Below are 19,828 nucleotides of genomic sequence, written 5' to 3' on the forward strand. Positions count from 1 at the left end.
AAACAAAACAAGCCACAATGTGTTTTTTTTTGTGTGTTTGGGGGCCAAACCATATTTTGAACCTGGGCCCACAACTCGCTTGTTCCGCCTCTGGAGGGGCCAGTGCAGTGGATAGCGCTGCTGCGTGCGGCGTGGACGACCGCTGGTCGGCAATAGCCAGGGACTCATTTTTATTTTATGTAACATACATGGCCTGGAGAGGAGGCAGGACAGTAGCTGCTTGGAGAGAGGCTGCATCCAGTAGCAGGCAGGGCACTGTTCGCCGGGGAGTGCACTGGAAGGAGGCGGGGCAGCGGACTCTGGAGTGACAGTCTCAGTCTGAGTCTGTGATTGTATGTGCGTTGGGACGGCATTAGACGTCACCGCGCACATTACAAGAGGTGCAAACTGTGCTGGGGCAGGGTGGGAGGAGAACAGGAGAAGCCTGTGTTGCGCAGAAGTTGGAGTCCTCATTCGTGGCTCCTGCTGTCCTGCTCCGAGTTCTCTCACAGCAGCAGAAGACTGCTCTCAGCAGTCCAGTGGCTGTGGCATCAACTAACTGCAAGCAACACTGCCAGCAGCCCAGCATCACTGAATATGCAAAATGATTGCCTCTCTCCCAGGGCTGCTTGTATGTTTTAATACAGGATTACGGTGCGTGCACTAGTGTAAGGGAGGGATGGGATGAATGGAACAGTGTATGCATGTAGTATGTATGAGAGTGGCGGTGTTATATGTAAGACAGTGGTGTATGTGTGAGATTGGTGTATGTATGAGAGTGGCGGTGTATGTATGTATAAGAGTGGCGGTGTATGTATGTATGTATGTATGAGAGTGGCGGTGTATGTATGTATGAGAGCGGTGGAGTATGTATGAGAGCGATGTATGTTTTAATACATGATTAAGGTTTGTGTATGTATGAGAGTGGCATTGTTGTATGTAAGACAGTGGTGTATGTATGTATGAGAGTGGTGGTGTTGTATGTAAGACAGCGGTGTATGTATGAGATTGGTGTATGTATGAGAGTGGCGGTGTATGTATGAGAGTGGCGGAGTATGTATGAGAGCGATGTATGTTTTAATACAGGATTACGGTTCAAAAAAAGTCTTCAGTAAGTTGCTTTGTGGGCTAGCATTAAAATCATAGGTAACACTAACAACGGTTCTTGTACGGCACTAGCCATAGTGCTGTGGTGTAGTTGTTAGTTGGGGGGCCGGCACCAGCAAGCCTGGCAGGCCATCGTTGCATGTGGTATACTATGTAATGGGTGTGTGACGTGTGATAGGCATTATGGTGTGAATTTTTGGCGCGCGCCTGCGGCACGAACTATCCCTGTTGTCCCTGTTTTACAAAAATTTGTAAAGCCGTGACATGATGTGTAATGTGCATTACAGTGTGTGGCATTAGTTTTGCCTGTCAATTATGTATCTAAGTATAGTGATGTAATAATCCAACCTAGTGTTATGTTGGCTCCACCCTTTATTGATTTGTTGCCGCCCACATGAGGCCACTTTCAGAAATTTTCCAGGGCCACTTTTAGTCCCCAATCCGCCCCAGCGCTCATCTATACTATATACATACTTCTGTGATGAAGCCACTCTGGAAGCTTCACTGCAGGGGGTGTCTGGTCAGCTTGTTTATACACACAAACAGTAGCAGCAGACTGTCATTACACCAGCACTGACCAGACATGTTATTTGTTGATTCAATCACAACCTCTCACCTACAATAGTGCACTTGAGAGAGTGTTTCTGGTTTTAGTTCTGCATTATAAAAAAAAATCTTAAAAATAGATACAAATCACTGAATTTACTATTATTATTATTATTATTATTATTATTATTATCTTCAATTACATCCACAATCCACAGTTACCATGGTGTGCAGTAAGAAAAAGAAAATAAAAATGTAATTTTTTCTTTTTTTAATTTTTAACTTGCATTAACAGTGGACCCTGCGCATGCACACTATGCAGGCAGAAGCTACTGTATAAGGGGGCACAATGAAGCAACACACTTACACAAACAAACTGACTAGTAGACCTGCTAAAAATCACAATGGCACATTAAGAATACCCCCTGTATTAATTTGAAAAGGTTTCCTTTAGGGGGCTCAGATTCTTGGTCCCCACAATGTGACTGTGTAAACAGATGCCGGTCCCCACAATGTGACTGTGTAACATACCTCCCAACTGTCACGATTCCGTCGGGACAGTCCCGATTTTCGGGTCCTGTCCCGACGTCCCACCCGCGGCAGGCATTGTCCCGCTGCGGGGGTGGCAGTTGGGAGACCCCCCAATGTAGTAGAATAGACGCTGTGCGCATGCGCACAGCGTCTATTCTCGTATGAAAATGAGGTCGCGGCTAATTAGCATAAGCCGCGCCCTCATTTGCATACGCCACGCCCCCTTTCCAGGCGCTCGCGCGGCTTCGCCGCGCGAGTGTCCCTATTTCTTCACATGAAAAGTTGGGAGGTATGGTGTAAACAGATGCCGGTCCCCACAATGTGACTGTGTAAACAGATGCCGGTCCCCACAATGTGACTGTGTAAACAGATGCCGGTCCCCACAACGTGACTGTGTAAACAGATGCCGGTCCCCACAATGTGATAATTACCAGAAAACACACACACACACTGGCCTCACCATTGGCCAAGTGCGATCGCACCTCTGGTACTATATTTATTTATTTACAGTTACTTATACCGTATAGTGTAGCAGATTCCGTTGCACTTACAGTAGTAGCCTCTAAATGTGGCTTAAAATATACTGCATACTGCAACATTAGAGTACTTTTTTTGTTTGTGCTTGCTTTTCTGTATATCTCCATGGTTATGCCCACTTACAATGATAACTATTTGCAAACAATGCTGAAATCTAGATTTCTGTATATTAAGGTATATATATATATATATATATTGACTGATATCATGTAACTTTGCCTTGTATTCTACATAAAAAACTGCTGAACAAAGTCCCCTGGAGTGACAAGACTATTTTTCCAGATATATATATATATATATGTGCCCCATGTTGTGAAGCACTTCAAATCTCAGAAAGGCGATACTGTGGTGGTGTCTTCAAAAAAGCCGCCTTGTGCGTGGTCGAAACGTCGACACATGACCAAAGGATGTCGCTGTGACTAACATGAGAGAATAAAAGTGCATTCTTCCCTACCTGCTGTTTATGTATTTGGCCTGACAAACCATTGGATGGACACCCCAGGCACTTATGGATTGCTGTAAGGAGTGTGCCAACTCCTCTAACTGGAATATATATTTAGTTCTGGTAAAATTAAAATCATACATTAAAGCAAAATATTAACACTCAATTTCACCACATATCTTCCAAAAGGAGTATGGGTTATAGGGTCGACAAGAAGATGGTCGACATGCATTGGGTTGACCACTGAAGGTTGCCATGCATTAAGGTTGACATGTCTGAATGTCGACATGGGGTTAGGTCCACGGGGTCATTAGGTCGACACGAGGATTTTCACCTTTTTTATCCCGAATGTCAACACAGTTGACTATTCTATTCTCCCACCACTCCCTAGTGGATGGTAGGGCATGAAATACCATCTGTCGGCACATGTCGGCTAAAAAAAACAACCATGTCGGCCTTTTGACTGTTGATTTAGCCCATGTCGACCTAATATCCCTGTTAATCTAACCTCATGTCGATCTTCAGACATGTCGACCCTATGCATATCAACCTTCCCCTTGTCGACCTAGTGATCATATCCCCTCCAAAAGTATACTCCTTTATCAATGAATTGCATGCACCTAGCTAGCTAATTAGCTATCCTGCTAAATAATTAAAGCTAATTAACTTAATTTAAAGGCTAAACGCTGATTATATTGGTTTGTTATACAAATGTACCTATCATGTCTTCCACTTTTGTTAAATTGTATACATTTTAGTTCTTTAGCAGGCAACTTCTGTAAAAAAAAAAAAAAAAACCTTTTGCAACCACCTTTAACACAGAAAACATATATTGCAGTTGAAGCGGGGACCAGGAAGTGGGTGGTACATGACCATATTTGGAATATGTGTGTGTGGGAGGCAGTGAGTGCATTACCAACCAGAAACTATAAGGGGGCGCAATGAAGCAACACACACACACACACACTCACTAATAAACATGCATTATGGGCCAATGCTAAAAATCACGTTAGCACCTTCCGAGTACCCCCTGTAATCATTTGTAAAGCTTTCCCTTCTGGGGACCGGGTTTTTGGTCCTCAAACCGCACAAGGTCCCCACAACGTGACTGTGTAAACAGATTCCGGTCCCCACAATGTGATAAATACCAGAACACACACACACACACACAACACACACACTAAAATTATAGGCCTGGTCTTGTAAGAGAACAAGATAAGCTTGTTGCATGTAAATGAGCAGTTCCCAGTTGAATTTATAGTTCTGGTTATAGGACTAGCAGGCCACAAGGGATAATTCAATTTGCAGAATAAAATACGGTATGCCAGATAATTTAAGCCAAGACATTAAGAGATGGAAAACATATACAAGATTAATACAGACTACTAAGTGCAGTGAATACTAACATGAGCACAGCTAGCGCTAAAAGGTTAAACGGAGGATTGTATGAAGGAATGCATGATGATGCCGCTCTCATGTTGTGAAAAGCATTCCGAGGTAATCACACCACTCAAAGACAATTTGCCAAAACAGCAATCCCTTATTTATTGTACTGAATTTCCACTAACCTGATAGGAAATTAGCATTGTAATTAAAAATTAAACCATGAGAGTAGTTCAGAGTCTTTACATAGAGGTCAGGTTTATTCATTACAAATCTGAAGACTCTAATGCATCTGAAGACTCTAATGCATTCTGTGTAAGGCATATTTTACCTGTTGGATAAAAATATGCAGGTTTGAGTTTAGGGACTTTTTATTTAACTTTCCTTCCTAACTTATACGTGATGACCTTTACAATGGTCTCCTATTTACATTTCATATATGCTGACAGCAAACTTTCTTCTTACATTCTCAAATTATATTCAATGTTAACACAAATGTTGACAACACTTTGATGTACATCTCAAAGCTGACACTTTGATGTTAACTTCACAGGCAAAAAAATGCTTTAATGTTGACATCGGTCCACCTGCTAAAGTTACAAATTAAATTATAATTCAATAAAATCCGTATCACATATGCACATTCTTAACATTACACTGAAATTATAAAACTATAAAGGAACAATGGAAGTAAAGTGAATAAAACAATTTTTTTTTTTAAACCTCACACCATGGTCTTAAAAATGGTGATAGTCTACATTTTTGCTAAATAGTAATATCAGTGGAAAAGTCCTTTAGAAGCCCTCTAACCTGAAAAAGTAGAGTCTTATTCCATCAAGGAAGTGTGTTTGTGTGTGTGTTGGGGGGGGGGGTGTATGGGGGGATTATACAGATGAAAATAATCTATCACTCTACTACCCCCAATCCCTCATTCAGTAATAAACAGGAAGTATTAAGGCAGATGCTTTATTACATTATTCAAACAGAAAAACAATAACAAAAACAACTAAAGATAACTAAATATATACAACATTAGGTCAATTCAATTATACATAAGGAGAGGAACTTGCCATTTTAATGACGTGGAAACAGCACTGATAAAACCACAACTCACCCTCAATCATGGGCCAATGTGACCCTGGGCTTATGGATTTATGTACGCAGCCCTATATGGCAACAAACAAAAAGCCATTTGTGAGTAATTTGTGTCTAGTCGAATTGACCCCATATGTTTCTACTGAGTTATGAAAACTGAACACAAAATGAAAGCCAAGCTAAGTATAATAACGAAAACACAATATCAATGGACAACTCCACCCTACAGTATTTCAACACATTTCACCCGCAGACAAATGACCAAACTGCTATGGTCACATGCCAGTGACCGAACTGTTCAGACAAACGCAATCTGTGATCACAAGCTACTACTGAACCCGCTGAGCTTTGACACAGCTTTATTTGTATTTAAGTGACACTCACTCCCTTTCTGATGCTAATTACTTACATAGCCCCCTGTGTAGGATGTCAGTAAGGAATAGAAGTGTTTATCATAATGAGAAGGTGAGTTCTTCCAAGTTGTAATATGACTATAAGTTTTTCCTGTTGGCGAAATGTAATTTTGTAAATTGGGGGGGGGGGGGGGGGGGGGGGGGGGATTCTTTTGCCAGCGGTAATTTATTGCACTGCAAATAAAAATGTATATTTAGCCATATACGACCAGTGGTGCCGCTGAATAGCTGCCTAGGCGCTGTGCAGCTCGGCGGGTATATGTTCCCGGTGTGATAACTGTACTGTCCCTGCTTATATTGCTACCTACCTGGCTGCCGCAACGACCAGTGGCGCCGCTGAAGGCTGCCTAGGCGCTGTGCAGCTCAGCGGGTATATGTTCCCAGTGTGATAACTGTACTGTCCCTGCTTATATTGCTACCTACCTGGCTGCCGCAATGATCAGTGGCGCCGCTGATGGCTGCCTAGGCGCTGTCCAGCTTGGCGGGCATGTGATCCCCGCAAGTTATGTCTAAATGCTCTCAATGTAATGTGTACAATGTCTCAATGGATGTACTGTATGTAATGTCTCTCCCCCCCCCCCCCCCCATTTCATCCCTGCTTGATGCTGCACTGTAATCCACAAAAAATTCCTAGTGTGCGAAAGCAATAAAGTTGATTCTATTCTATTCTATTAGAGACCATTTTTACTTTGTGGTTAATAATCAGTTTTGGGACGATAACACATGGGATCTGGAATAAGTTACTGGATCCTTTGTTATCATTGAATAACAGGTCTCTGAGGGCGGCTAATTGGGGATTCTGCTTCACGTGCTAAAGCGTTTTAATGCATAACACCAGTGAAGTCAACCACATAAATTTACCATAGGATATACCCCAACATTTTTATAGTTTTGTTATATTTATTAGAAATCTCACATTCATGTGTTGTGTTTCAAACAATCTGACAATCTTACATAAAAGAAAGGCACAGCTTTAAGAATATGTTATCATATCTTAACAATGCCATTTAATTAATGTACCTTACAATAACTAGCTTACAGTAGTATACTATTCTTACAAATGTAAATTATGAATATACAGTATCAATTTATAACTGGTTAGTATAGGCGAAGTTTCTCATATACAGTATGAAAATCACAAATATATCAGCAGTTTGAGTTAGACTGAGATACTGACCTTTGATATCTGATTGTTCAATGTACACAAACTTTGTTCCAAGCACATTATTTTAAATATTGTATAAATTACTTTCAGGCTATGAGTACTGTATACGAAACATAAAGGCATTTTGTATGTAAACTTGGGTTACATCCACAAGACCACTTATTAAGGTATGCAAATATTCCAAAATACAGTAAAACCCGAAATCCAAAATACTTCTGGTACCAAGCATTTCAGATATGGGAGACTCAACATCACCTTTTCCATTTTACTGGCTTTTATTAAATACAGTATTTTACATTGTAGCTTTTGCTCTTCCAATATGAAAGATTGTTGTCAAGGCCTCAATGCAATACCAATACTATGATACAGTACTCACATAGAATACAATAAAACAGTTTCACCTACCGTAAAAAAAAATGGCTTCGTTTCGGTACAGTAGATATGGATTCCTATCTTTGTCATAAACTTCTTTTGGTGACACTTACACATCCATATAACCTCAACTTGTACTCCAATCCTTCTCACTTGTACATCCCGTTGTTAACTCTGTGTCTATGGGTACCTGCAAAATGAAGACATCCCAAACAAATTATGTCAGTTCTGTCATAGTAACTTAAAAGTAATTAGATCATGTGCATGATTTAACCTGATCCAAAATGATTCGTCCTGTGATCATGTAGCACTCCCAATATTTCACTGAATACCATTGCTAATCAATGCACATTAGCATTAAAACATAATGGAGTGTGTTTATTATGTAGCGGTGCTCAAATGATATACAAAAAGAAAAACACTCAACAATAGTATAAAAATGTGTAATTTCATCAGTTTTCGAACACTTTATATAACTGTATAAAGAAGGCGTAGTTGATAATTATAATCAATTATATTTTAATACTGTAAGTTAAAATAAGCTAATGCTTGTTTTGTTGCTACCACAATTACACCTGCGATCATTTTGTTCCCCAACAATTTCATAACAGAAAAGCAAGTACATATCTGCTGACTGAAAACACAACCTCAATACAAAAAAGAAATACACCCAGTTATAACGGCTCAATGAAAACGCAAATAAAACAGATCGTAGTAATAAAAGTGCAAATATCACTTTGAATGCAATACAGTATTATTTTTATTGGGTAAAACTCCATTTGATTTATAATTTCACTTTTAAATATTGCAGTGAACAGCAGAGTTAAAAAAGCTGTCATAATATAATTTAATGATACGTAAACCTATTTAAAATGCAGAGGTTGCTCTTTGGTGGCCAATGTGGATAAATCATGGATAAAGTACACTAGAAATATGTGAACTGAGTGACTGTCATTTATCAGCTTTATCTCATTTCACCAAACCACTGCCATTAATCACAGATGCAGACAGAGTGAGTAATGAATGTCTCTCCCCACATAAGGATGGATATGTTATTGCAAACAGTGCAAGTTGTTTAGCTACACATTATCGAAGGGAACCATACAGTAAAAGGAATTTGCTAAGTGAATTTATTGAAAATGGATAGCGCTCATTGGGGTTATCTAAAACAACTAAAAACATATACATATATTGCCCACCCACTCTTACAGCTCTCGTCTCGCTCATCTGTGGGGTCATAAACACTTTTCCACGCAGGTGTGCCCAAAACAACCCTAAGGCCAATATGAACACCATGATAGGCACAAGCATGCTCTGTGGACAGGTGTGCGGGGTTTGGCATGGGCAGTTATTGTCTACTTTTCCTTTGACTGTAAGGGATTAAAATAATGTGCAGGTGAAAAGAGAGGGAAGAAGAAGGTAGCAATGAGACTTCACAGCTTAGAAGACTTTTTTTACGGGAGGAATTCAATTGTTCTCCAGTATAAAAACAAGGGAGTTTGCAAAGTGATATTCAATTGATCTTTTCTTATAATGCCAATCTGCTAACTGGTGTCAGCTTCAGCTGTATACAGCGCCTGAACCAAACTAAATTAACCGGTAAAAAAAAGTCCCATTTAAGCACCCCTCAAACAGGGCACAATTAGGAGAGCACCTGCTGATTTTACATGCCGATTTTACGTGGGTTTTTTGGCCAATTTGGATACTTTGTTCCTTGGAGTACAATTCTGGTTTACTGCTACTGTCTGTTGGACACTCATACCACCTGGTACCATCCACCTTTGGGGACACCACCACCTGCATATTAAGGATTGCAGGAGCGCATCTCGTCGAGGACACCCACGATCCCAGTGGGCAAATACCCATCCTCCAGCGTCTCTTATCCGGCAAGGTTTATGGACCCCACCTACTACCAACTACAGACCATACAATAATATCAACCACCTCCAAAAAGGACAATTCCTCAAGTATCCAGCCTATAAGTATAAACCCATTTTATTATTTCAATGTCATTGTATGTAACACTTTTAAATATTTGAATTGTAACTGTGTACACAGATATATACCTGTTTATGTGGATAATCCCCACACATTATAGCAATACATAGATTGTTGAATATTACCCTACCATATTGATCCAACCTTTTTAGCGCTCCACATTTTGCTTTTCTGCAGGGCATGTAATGTCAGAAGCAAGGTTTTTGTTAAGGCAAATATGCTGAGCAATTTTTAAATGAATATAGAATGGTTTGTGAGTTTGTTACAGACATACATTGCATCCCAGCGTCCATAAAAAAGGTGGTAGGAAGTGGAGAAATCTAATTATGTTTGGGGGACTACAAGTACAAGATTGATATAATGTGTTGGCATGGAATGAGGAATGTGAGTAGATAGTGGGGACTGGTCAGAGCACAGTGATGGTAAAAATGCTGCCAGTGGGAATGAAAAGGAGATGGGGTTTGCTGTTGCTTGTGTGTGTTATGCATGAGTGCAGACAAACCAGGAGGGAAGTAGTGAAAAGTAAAATATGATGTCAGAGAGAGAAATAGGATGCTGAAAATAGTAAAGTAGTCTGGGGAAAGGTCCGGTAAAAGCAAGCAAGTGAAATAAGGGAGGTAAATGAAGTGGTACATGCTAAAGGGAAAAGTTTTTCCAGAAAGTACACTATCCTGAGTAATAAAGTGTGCACTGTACAGTGTGGCCCATAGTTTAGGGCACTGAATAAAGATGCAATGACAGATGACTTCAGTGAATCAGCACACACGAGTATGGATCGTAGTCTGGAAAATCTAGCCATGTTTCTGGTGTAATGATACTCCTCAGATGATACCACATCACTTACCAACAACATTTTTTCACTGGTAAGCTTTAAATGATTCTCAAGAATAAGATATGTGGGAAAATGTGGGAGTTTTAAAGCTGGCCATACATCTACAGATTTATTGTCAGATCTGGCTGGTTAGAACAAAATCCTGGTAATATCTGAATGACAGTTTGTCAGTTTTTAGCATTATGAAGCAAATGGTCAACTGTCATGTGCTCTCATGCATTACCAGGTTTTTGTTCCAACCAGCCAGATCGGACAATAAATCTGTAGATGTATGGCCAGCTACTAGAAATCTGAACCTAAGTGCAGCTGTCTCTATCTGCTATTCACATGCCTCCAAGTATGCATATGCCCCTCGCTTTGAAACATTTTGCAGGGTGGCAGGGCTGCCATTAGAAACTATGGGGCATTGGACTGACAAAATAGGCAGGGCCTCCTTCCTTTCATGAACACCCAATGTGCCTGGTGAGTCTACCTATGTCCGCAGCACAGGCCACACTACTCTACCTCTACATTGGGGAAATGTGAACTAATCTACAGTATGACAAATTATACTTTCTGCCAGGTGCCTGGGACTGGAGTCCAGTATGTCCCCCCCTGTTGGCAGCCCTGCAGGGTGCCAACATGGCTCAACTATCCTATACACCAGCAGTTCTCAAACTGTGGGTCCTGACCCCAAAGTGGGTCCCGGCCTTCTCAACATGGGGTCGCGAATGTTGCTGACCATCAGGCTGATGACTTTTCTAATATCAGTCAGTGAATCAAGGAGTCTGTTGAATTGTCTTTTATTTTAGACTCCTCCAATCATGTTGTGCCTCCACAATACTGCCATGTATGTGCTGTCTGCTGAACTCACGTGTGGCGACCAATCTGTGGTAAATTGCTGGGGTCCTGTAATTATTTTTATTGTCTGATGGGGTCCCAGAGCTAAACAGTTTGAGGACCCATGCTATACATGGTACAAGGGAAAGAGACCAGGGCATTCGTAAATGCCCCAAATCTTCACCAATTTAAGTGCATATATTTAATTATTTATTACAAAAATCTAACATGCATTTGATTTATTATGACCCTTAATGATATCTTTACTAAAAAGCATTTATTTGACAGAGTATATTCCCTATAACCAGCTACTTAACTGGAAACAAAAGTAATTTAGAGCCATCTCCACTTGCCCCCAAGGAATGTCAAAAAAGCAATACTTCAATCCAATGGTACAAACATTATATAGTATATATATACATTATATAGTAGTGCTTATCATTATATCAGGGACAAACAAAAAAAATGACTTGTATGTATATTGACAGTGCTGGACAAATACTTGAAATGTTAACTCAATTTTGCCTTAAATTGTAACTCAACTGTGCAAATCATGCAATGGCCTGCAAACCAGTAGTTTGGGTGACCACAAAACAATTTAATTTCCCCCTAAGTCTTTAAGTGTAGATGCTATTTGGTATTCTACAAAACACCATTAGGCTGGGTTTCCAAAATTCAATTCTTAAGGCACTCTCACAGCCTAGGTTATATAGGATATCCAAGCTTGTGAACAAATTTTACAATATGGGGAGCTGAGAAGGAGGGTGGTGTCTACCAATTACAATTTCATCTTCTTGCCATGACGAAACTAAATACAATTTTTTTTTTTTTTTTTAAATACTCAAGTGGCAATGAACCCATTATTGTGAGAATTTGGTGGCATACAGTGAGATACTACAGGATGAATCTGAGGACATCAGATTATTTGTGGTGCCTTCATTTATCCAGAATGCACGGCCCCCTGCAATAAGGTTTTTCGGCACAAATCCATATATAATGTAACTGTTACTCCGCCAAGGATTGGTTCCTGGTAATATACAAAAGGGAACATGTTTTATTTGTACAATAAAGTAGCAACGTTGCTTATTTATGTGTATATTTACCTCTTTCTCTCATGTAACTTTAACAACAAAAAGGAAAAAAAAAAGTATGTTCGTTTAGGGATGTTCTACTCTACTTATTCAGACTTTTATGTACAGAAACGAGAGACAAGTTTAACTAATTAACACATCGTGTTACTGAGTATGATGCATCAATTTTCTCTGAGATGGCTCCCTTATGTATCCACAGAGGCAGCTAACAAACTACATTTCCACAGAATTACTAGGAAAAGTAAAGCAACATTTGAGTCTGTGCAAAGCATTAATTTTTAATAAGGCCATTTGTAAATGCTACAATAGTGTCTTAATAAACAGCGTATGCTTCCAGCAGTTTCTGATATTTTAGCTAGAAATGGTGGGGGGAGGACAGCATTAGATAGAAAGGCATCTGATTTCTATAGTTCATTGGTGGACAACAGTAACTAATATATAAGAGAAGTTATGAAAAAAAAATAACATTTTATAATGAGCTCAGTAATACAGCTGAAGCCGTAGTCTGTTATTTTCTGTTTTTCTTGTAATTGTTTTGCCATTTTGTTTATACATTTTTGGTATTTATTGCGTGTAGGATAAATTGTGACTGATCAGATAGAAGCACAGTCACAGACATTGTGCTTCTAACAAACAAACTAAATTGCAGCTGATTTAAAACTTTAACATTACATGTAATACACCTTTCAAAACCGGTCCTTGGTGAATATACTGTATTGTTCACCATTGATATCTATTACACTGGGCATATGTGAAGATCAAAACTATAACTATTTAGTGACTTAAGTTAAGATCAGACTTTGCCTGATTACTATTAGTGCCGATGGGTAAAGTTTTATGGCCCAGGTGCTAATCACCCAGGAGGGCACACTTTGGGACAATCCTTTTAATTGCATCTGGTGCAACGTGCCATTACCACAGTGTTTAAATGCCACCAACCACTCCGGATTTCAAAACCTTTGCAGACTGGTTTCAGCTCGAATTTGCTCAAAATTGCTCACTACTCTATGGGGCAGTGAATTTATCACAATTAATAAGATTTACACATTTATTTTTGAAGGATAACATTTTGGACAAACACAAAAACTGAAGTTTGGGTAGTATGGATGGTGTAATGGTTAGCATTAATGCCTCACAGCACTGAGGTCATGGGTTTCATTCCCACCATGGCCGTAACTGTGCAGAGTTTGTATATTCTCCCCATGCTTGCATGGGTTTCCTCCGGGGACTCCGGTTTCCTCCCAGATTCCAAATATATACTGGTAGGTAAAAATTGGCAGGTTAACCCTAGAATGAATGTGTGTACATGTGGTAGGAAATATAGATTGTAAGCTCCACTGGGGAAGGGACTGATGTGAATGTTCAAATATTCTCTTTAAAGCGCCGCAGAATATGTGTGCGCTATATAAGAAACTGTTAATAAATAATAAGTAATGTGTATTATTTAAGCTTGGTCTTTTATAGGATATAATAGTATAGCGCTTTACCAGAGCTGTTATGTGCTGTGTCACAGCCCTCCTAGTTACACATGACAGGGTCTTAGATTAATCCATGGTACAAGGGGATCAGAGATCATCGTCCGTAGAAACGCCCAAAAGTGCCATCGTCCGTAGAAACGCCCACGTGTCCTCCGCATTCGGACGGGCTCACTCTTTAAGAACAGGGCGTGTTTACGGATGACATACAAACCATGCGTGTGCGGGGGAAACACTCAGATTCTGCACGGTATTACAGAGTATGCACGGGAATACCGCATCCGAACGGATGGCAAGCGGTCCGTCCGCACGGAAGCGGTGTATTTATGCAAAACTACCCACTATTATGTCTATTCTGCAATACATCACATGACCCACTTATTCAATTACCTATCCTCATAAAAAAATGTTTATTTGGAATTGGAATCAATTATATGCCAATATATCCTTACAACCATGCCTAACACATGCATTGCACACATTAACCCTTACAGCAATTGAAGTGCAATGGTTTCAATTAAAGCACTGACAAGCGTCCTATTAGTGAGTAATGAGTAAAGGAGTCGATTGTATTGGGTTCAGGTGTTAATGCTTGTAGTCATTAGGCGCTCCGTTCGCCTACCGCAAGACCGAGTGGTTTCCGCAAAGCAATACTTGACTTATGGACACCGCACATTTCTATCGGTTTTGTTCGCGTGCATTCGGAGTGCTATCCGAATGCACGCCCCCCAACATAAGTGTACTCCCCCGTGTCCGCCCATGTTTCCTCCCAGTTTTGCCCACTTTGAAACTACGCCCATGTGTCATTCCGCATGACGCCCATAATACGCCCATATTTCCAGACTGATTGCGGTGCACAGTTTTGTACGGGATTTGGCCGAACAGGTACGGAGTCAATGCATGGCACATGCGCGTTGCGTTCTCCACGCATGCGCAGACGCCGTAAAGACGCTATCCGAAAGTATGCGGAAAAGTACGCATCAATCAGAATAAGGGCCTTAGTGATAATAAAAAAAGTGCACATGTGAAAAAGAATAAGAACAACTATACAAAGTATAGCAGACGGCTAAAAGCTGTGCAGACGCCGGGTGACATGCCAGGTAGTTATATAAAAGGATATAGGTTCTCAATAAGAATTCGAATAACCTCGCAACGTCTAAGACGGGCAGTGCACAGCATACAGATCAAACTATGGAGCTATTAGGGATAACATGCATGTCCCGTATGGATGTAAAGAAGTGACTACATAGGCCATGTCGACTAACGTTTGTTAGAGATGACTAAAAAGTTTCAAAGAAAACAGCTAAATCCCAGGTTTTCATTCAATCCCTTGGGTGCCAAAGTGTCCAGGGTGTAAATCCATCGACTTTCTTTTTGCAGCAGTAGTAAGGATCTATTGCCGCCTCTGGCCAAGGGTGGTACATGGTCGATGATTTTATATCGAAGTGTTGCGATGGAGTGTTTAGCTTCACTGAAGTGCCTTGCAACTGGCTGTTCACTTTTGCCCGTTGCTATAGCGGCCTTTATAGCTGATCTGTGAGCAGCAGCTCGTTCTTTAAAGGTGCGGTCCGTTTTGCCGACATGGCCTTTATAGCTGATCAGGTAGAAAACATATTTAGACATGCATCCCAACCTGTAATGGATTTTAAATTTTTTGCCTGTATATGGATGGTGGAAGCTGTCCCCCGGCACCAAGTGGCTACAGGTGACGCATCCACAGCATCGATAGCAGCCCAGTTTTGGAGTGCCCAAAAAGCTGGCTGCGGGGGCAAGGGGATATCGAATGTCATTATGTACTACCAGGTCTTTAAGATTTTTGCCTCTTTTGTAGGCACTCATGATGGTTTTAGATTTTAAAGAGGTGAGTGCCTGATCAGTATTGATGATAGGCCAGTGATTTTTGGCAATGCGATTAATCTTGGAGCTGTTATTGTGGAATTTGTTGACCCAGATCACTCGATCAAGTTGTGCCCGTTTAGGTCTAGCATCTAAGGTGGCTTGTCTTGTCATAGCTGCTATTTTCTTCTTAGTTGCTGACACTTGTAGTTCTGGGTAACCTCTCTGAATGAATTTTTCAGCCATGAGGTTGAGTGCTGGCTGTACATCACAATCTTCGCTGGTTATCCTACTAACACGTAGCATCTGTGAATGGGGTAATGCCCTAATGAGGGGGGCTGGATGACTGCTAGATGCTAGTAAGATGGTGTTACGGTCTGTAGGTTTAACGTACAGGGAAGTGGCAATTTTGCCTTGATTGATGGAGATGTTAACATCCAGGTAATGTATTGAGGTCGGATGCATACAATACGTAAACTTGATGGGTGACTCCGAGAGGTTGTGTGAGTCAATAAGGCTAGTAAATGACACTTCGCTACCTGACCAGATGACCAATAGGTCATCTATATAGCGTGTATAAAACGTCAGGTGTGGGCGCACTAGAGGATTGTTAATGAATAATGGGTATTCAATACTATACATATACGTGTTGGCGAATGATGGGGCCACTGAGGACCCATCGCACACCCACGCAACTGCAAGTAGAACCTGCCATTAAACATAAAGAAATTTCTTTTGAGCGTGAGCTCTAATAATTTCAGAAAAATGGTATCTCTGGCCCTTTGTACAGGTCATTGTTGGTCAACAAACTGCGTACAGCTTTAAGTCCATCACTATGCGGTATGCATGTGTACAAATTTACTACGTCGATGGTCCCCAGGATGCAGTCATCTGGAAGCTGTCCTAATTGGGTCAATTTGTGTAACAGCGTGGTGGTATCCTTAAGATAGGTTGCTTCATTCTGGACACATGGCTGCAAGAAGAAGTCCAAGTAAATGGAGATGGGTTGGTATAAAGAACCCCGGGCAGAGATTATTGGTCTGCCCGGGGGATTCTCCAAAGACTTATGTATTTTCTCCACTCCATCGCAACACTTCGATATAAAATCATCGACCATGTACCACCCTTGGCCAGAGGCGGCAATAGATCCTTACTACTGCTGCAAAAAGAAAGTCGATGGATTTACACCCTGGACACTTTGGCACCCAAGGGATTGAATGAAAACCTGGGACTTAGCTGTTTTCTTTGAAACGTTTTAGTCATCTCTAACAAACGTTAGTCGACATGGCCTATGTAGTCACTTCTTTACATCCATACGGGACATGCATGTTATCCCTAATAGCTCCATAGTTTGATCTGTATGCTGTGCACTGCCCGTCTTAGACGTTGCGAGGTTATTAGAATTCTTATTGAGAACCTATATCCTTTTATATAACTACCTGGCATGTCACCCGGCGTCTGCACAGCTTTTAGCCGTCTGCTATACTTTGTATAGTTGTTCTTATTCTTTTTCACATGTGCACTTTTTTTATTATCACTAAGTAACCTGCAGTATCTTAATTAATTATCACCATGTATGTATCTTGTTTTCGATACTCTTAATGTGCATTTTCACTCGTTTGTTATTGTTTTTTCTTACTGCAGTTCCTATTGGTTCACTGAAGTCGAGCCCCCCTCCGTGCTCCCTGCACGCGTATCCGGAAATGGTGACGTCACCCATCAGCGCGTCCCACTGACCGGCGCCGGCGGGAACCACGGACGGAGGCAGACACTATTTAGGTAAGATTCATTCTGTATTATGTTGTTCTCACCTTTAGCACCTTGATAAAAAAGCCTGCGGGCTTTGAAACGTCGGTCCACCAAAACCGTCTCATGTGTCATTTTTGCTGAGTGCCGCCATCCCCCATACCTCTACACTACGTGGGACCAACTTCCCTCCTTGGAAGGCACCAGAGTTTTGTACTTTATATCAAGTGAGTCCTGGAGTGCCGCCTACAGCACCTATATATATATATATATATATATATATATATATATATCTTTTACACCATCTTCATATTCTAGGTGCATTGCATGGGCCTACCCTTTACATGTGTTAAAGGGTGTTGCACTATTGTCTTCTTTGCTTTATGGTCTTATAGTTATCCCTGGGTAAATGGGAAAGTAGACCATTTTTGTTCAGGTGTTAACAATTAATCACTTCATGAAAGCAGGGAAGGATGGTTGCAATATCAACAAATCTCCACACAGGACCCTCGCTGTTGCATGCCACTGGGTCTTTTTAAAATGTTTTAGCAAAGGATCAACCTGCTTTGGCTCTTATGCTGTCTGTAGTAGCATAGTTTCAGATAGATGTTAGCCCCTCCATATGATGATCACTATTATAGCTTTTAGCATTGGACGAAGGGTGTCATTGCTGCCATAGGCAGCCACTTGGAAGCAGAGGATCCCAGCTCTCGGAATCTAGCATGCAAAGAACCAGGGGTTTAAGTGAGGGAGAACGGGGTGGAACTGAATTCCACCATCTCCAATGGTGAGGTGGAAAATTTCAACCTCCACATTGGCCGTGCACAGTAATTCTCAAAGAAAAGCATTCTAGTTTGCAGGAGGATGCCAAAGACTCTACCACTGGCCCGCCACTGCTTAATGGGGGGAGGGGGTGTAAATAGTTGGCATAGAGAAATGAGTTCCCCCTCCTCTGCATGACCACTTTAAGCCCTGCAAGGAACTATTTGTTATCTGGCACCTGAAGATCAGCAGCAAATGCCACAGTCAGAAGACCTTCCCTCAGTTAGCAAGGAGAGGGCATATAACTCGTTGTCACTGCAGGACAACTGTGGAGGGGGATGTAACATTCAGTACTCGGTCTTAAGGACCCCACACAGTTCTTATTTTCCAGGTCACAAGTAGATTTTAAAATGTGGCAGTGATGCAGTTCTCCTGCCGGGTGACCTTGAAAATGTAACCTGTGTGATGTTCTGAGGACAGAGTTTGAGAACCACTGACTTATGCCTTGATAGTTAGTGGACTGTCACCAGCCCTGCCTCCATCTGGCATGCAGGAATTATGGTTGACCACACGAAGAGAAAAGGTATGGATCAGGATGATTCACATCATGCACGTGAATATATCTGACAGTGACTGACTGCTTTTATGGCTCATTGAAAAAAGTGTACTCAAATTTAGCTTATAAAATAAGCATGGTATAGCGCCCTGCTCTAATAGCCTTGCATTCACCCTAATGTGGAGATGTACTAAGCTTTGGAGAGTTTTAAAGCAGGGAGAGAGTTAAAGAACCAGTCAATCGACTCCTAACTGTCATTTTCAAGACAACCTGAAACATGGCAGTCAGAAGCCGATTGGCTGGTACTTTATTTCTGTCTACTTTATCTCTTGACAAGGCTTAGTACATCTGCCCCGGGTTGTGATAAGAAAAGAGCCCAGTATGAAAGCCTGTTAAACTGTTACTATCTGCTCTGTCAGGCAAACATTCTCAGGCAAGCAGCGTATGTGATACATGCAGTTACGGAAAAGAGAGAGCTGGGGATAATAGAAAAATGGGAACATATGTTTCTAAACTATAAGGTTAGCAATTTCTTCCAGCAGACGATTACTGTAAAGATGCCATTGAAGTGTATACTTTAGCTTCCTATGCTCAGAATGTTGTATTTTACATTAGCTTGTAATATAATTAGTGCTAACATATGGCACAATCAATAGGACATTTGCAATCAGTTTATCGTGCCCTTGGGCCTAAAGGCAAAGCGTTTTATTGGTAAGAAAATAACAGAACTGCCCATCAAAGTGATATTTTTAACTACAGGACTAGGCAATTTTTCCCCAGCGGTCAAGCTTTAAAAGCTATCAAAAAGACTGGAAAATGGATTGCATCAAAGATTTAAAAAAAAAAAAACACCAAGTAATATTGCTTATAAGCATGGCTGTAGGATGATGGGTAATAAACAGCACAGTTCCTAAGTTTGCTCATAGCCTGTGAAATTTAAAATGCACCTGTCCCCTTTGGTGGTGGCCATTTTTCTTGGCTGAATGAGTATTAATTAGAGTGCAGTATATTAACTAGGAGCAAGTATCATCAGTTGAAAGCGAAATGAAAGCGACTCATAGATCCCCCTCTTCCTAGTGTATTGATAGGCTGCATTTCCATATTTGTTTCAGCTGAAAAAAATGGATACTACCACTGCATGAG

The 19,828-nt window shown here is 40.9% G+C and overlaps 1 protein-coding gene across 9 annotated transcripts in view; it reads right to left on the minus strand.

The window, feature by feature from the left end:
- RARB (retinoic acid receptor beta) overlaps positions 1 to 19,828 on the minus strand; it is a 750,738-nt gene that overhangs the window by 581,574 nt on the left and 149,336 nt on the right. For all 9 annotated transcript variants that reach the window (XM_083188725.1, XM_083188722.1, XM_083188726.1 and 6 more), the window contains exon 2: positions 7,604 to 7,760. The gene's annotated coding sequence lies outside the window, so the exon portion shown is untranslated. The remainder of the gene's footprint in view (positions 1 to 7,603; positions 7,761 to 19,828) is intronic.

This window comes from Crinia signifera, chromosome 5 (genome assembly GCF_055691185.1).
Source record: "Crinia signifera chromosome 5, ASM5569118v1, whole genome shotgun sequence".
Classification (NCBI taxonomy): Eukaryota; Metazoa; Chordata; class Amphibia; order Anura; family Myobatrachidae; genus Crinia; species Crinia signifera.